This window comes from Crocodylus porosus, unplaced genomic scaffold (assembly GCF_001723895.1).
Source record: "Crocodylus porosus isolate Cpor-Errol unplaced genomic scaffold, CroPor_comp1, whole genome shotgun sequence".
NCBI lineage: Eukaryota > Metazoa > Chordata > Crocodylia > Crocodylidae > Crocodylus > Crocodylus porosus.
The window spans coordinates 8,171,419-8,174,218 of record NW_017728948.1 but is presented as its reverse complement, the minus strand read 5'-3'; the positions used below and the strand labels follow the sequence as shown (position 1 = coordinate 8,174,218).

The 2,800-nt window shown below is 45.6% G+C and overlaps 1 non-coding gene across 1 annotated transcript; it reads left to right on the top strand.

Annotated features, from left to right (window-relative positions):
• Positions 1–688: 688 nt before the first annotated feature.
• On the top strand, positions 689–760 carry TRNAC-GCA. The gene has a single exon. It is a non-coding gene; the product is annotated as a tRNA-Cys (tRNA).
• Positions 761–2,800: the final 2,040 nt, after the last annotated feature.

Here is a 2,800-nt window from a genome sequence, read left to right as displayed (position 1 = left end):
CAGGACTCAGTGAGTGAGTCTGGTAGCCACTGCCAGCTCCTCATGTAACTGCAGAGGTGAGTGGAGCTGGCCCCATCCTTAAAAGGCCTTATACTTTCTTTCTTATAGTTCTCATTATTCACACTACACGAAGGCTGAAGGACTCTTGTGTATCTGCCTAATGTATCTGGGAATTGCAGGGTGTTCACAGTCCCAGCAGGCTCCTAGGTCTTTGTGAAAAATGTCTGCCTGAGTTTTGCAGGTGAAGAGCTGAAGCCATGAAGCATGACATGTCATTATGGTCAGCGTCACAGTACAGAGCTCAATTCTAGAAGATGGTTTTGTTTTAAAGAGTCCAAGTGATGCTCAGTGCACTACCTCTCTTCATAAAATGTTCCAGCATTTTGGTTACTCACACTGCTGGGAAATTGCATCTTATCTCAAGGCTAAGTTAATCTAATGTCAGCTTCTGGCCACTTGATCTTGTTATCCTTTTTTTACAAGAATGAAGCCACCCACTATCCGAGTGAAGTTACAAGTTCCATTTACTTAGACCATACTAAATCTCTGGAATGTTAAACTGTGGTAAAATGAGAACATATTGTGAGCTGTTGCATGTTCAGGATTCATACTGTTTCTTGCCTGTGCAATTTTAACTTGCCACTAGCGGGATGGTGAGTAGGGGAGTGGCTGTCTACTAGGACAACAGGGGGGTGTAGCTCAGTGGTAGAGCATTTGACTGCAGATCAAGAGGTCCCTGGTTCAAATCCAGGTGCCCCCTTTTTCTAATGTGGTCCCCATCTTCAAAAAAGGGGAGAGAGAGGATCTGGGCAACTATAGGCCTGTCAGTCTTACCTCTATCCTTGGGAAACTCTTCGAGAAAATACTCAAGGAGCACATCTGTGATGGGATGGCTTCAGGGGTGATGCTCAAGAGCAACCAGCATGGTTTCATTAGGGGCAGGTCATGTCAGACCAACCTGATTCCCTTTTATAATCAGGTCACAAAGGCAATGGATGCAGGTGTTGCCATGGATGTAGTCTTTCTAGACTTCAGCAAGGCCTTTGACACCGTTTCCCACCCCTTCCTCATTAAAAACTAGGTGACTGTGGCATTGATGCCTACACAGTCAGATGGATTGCAGACTGGCTCAAGGGTCGGACTCAGAGGGTGGTGGTGGACGGGTCATATTCGACCTGGGGAGAAGTGGGCAGTGGAGTCCCCAAGGGCTCGGTCCTGGGGCCCGCGCTGTTCAATTTCTTCATAAGCAATTTGGACGATGGGGTGAAATGAAACCTGTTTAAATTCGCTGATGATACCAAAATATGGGGTGAGGTGAGCATGCTAGTAGGGAGGGAAAGACTGCAACAAGACCTGGATAGGTTACAGGAGTGGGCTGACATAAACTAGATGCATTTCAATCCTAATAAGTGCAGGGTGCTGCACTTAGGCAATAGAAACCAGCAGCACACTTATAGAATGGGAAACTCCCTTCTTGAGAGCACGGAGGCAGAAAGGGATCTTGGAGTCATTACTGACTCCAAGATGAACATGGGCTGATTGGCAGGGCTAACCAGACCTTGTCATGCATCCACAGATGCATCTCAGGTAAAGCCAGGGAGGTGATCCTCCCGCTCTATGTGACGCTAGTCAGGCCACAGCTGGAGTACTGTGTCCAGTTCTGTGCGCCCCATTTCAGGAAGGATGTGGACAACATTGAAAGGGTCCAGAGGAGGTCCACCCGCATGATCTGGGGACTATAGGGCAGACCGTACATTGAAAGACTGCGGGACCTAAACCTGTTCAGCCTTCACAAGAGAAGGCTGAAGGGGGGACCTGGTGACTGTCTATAAACTCACTAGGGGGGACTAGAAGGGTTTGGGGGAGACACTGTTTCCCCTAGTGCCCCCTTGCATGACAAGGAACAATGGACTCAAATTATTAAAGAGTAGATTTAAATTAGACATCCGCAAGAACTACTTCACAGTTAGGGTGGCTAGGAGCTGGAACCAACTTCCTAGGAAAGAGGCGCTGGCTCCTACCCTGGGGATCTTTAATAGGCTTGATGACTACCTGGCTGGACTCATTTGGGCTGGACTCATTTGAGTCCAGTCTTTTCTCCCGCCCAGGCGGGGTGTCGGACTTGAAGATTTACAAGGTCCCTTCTGACCCGACTTCTATGATTCTATGATTCTATGACACCTGGGCTCTATCCCTGCTCTGGGTGAAAGGCTAAACTCTAAAATCGGAGATGCATAAGTTTTTGTATAGGGTTGGCAAGCTGGTCAATTGACTGGGCAAATATTGTCAATTGACCAGTCAATTGAATGCTTATTTTTTTTAAGCAGCCAAGATTATAACAATTTTAGGAAAACAACTACATTTGTTGTAGTTTTCTGGACAGAAATATGAATTAAGAAAAGAAAATTGGCACATTTTTATGGAAAGTTTGTGATTTTGTGCATATATGGATCTATTGGCATTTTTTTTTTTACTAGTTTTGACCAAAATTTGACTGGTCAGTTGCCTGAACTGTATTCAGTGCTGTTTCCTACCCAGGGCAGGGGATCAGACTCGATGATCTATTGAGGTCCCTTCTGACCCTAACAACTGTGAAACTAAGATACTCAGAAGGCACTTAAGATGAGTTAACAAGGTTTAATGTGTGGGCACTCTTATTTTAATTGCCCTTTCTATGGTCTTAATGAAACATGTAACTTCACCCTCAGATTTCTTTTCCATTCACTAGTAGCAGCACACAAGTCACCTCTTAACCTTCTCCTCATTAGGCTGGAGCAGTTGAACTCTGTAAGTCTTTTGT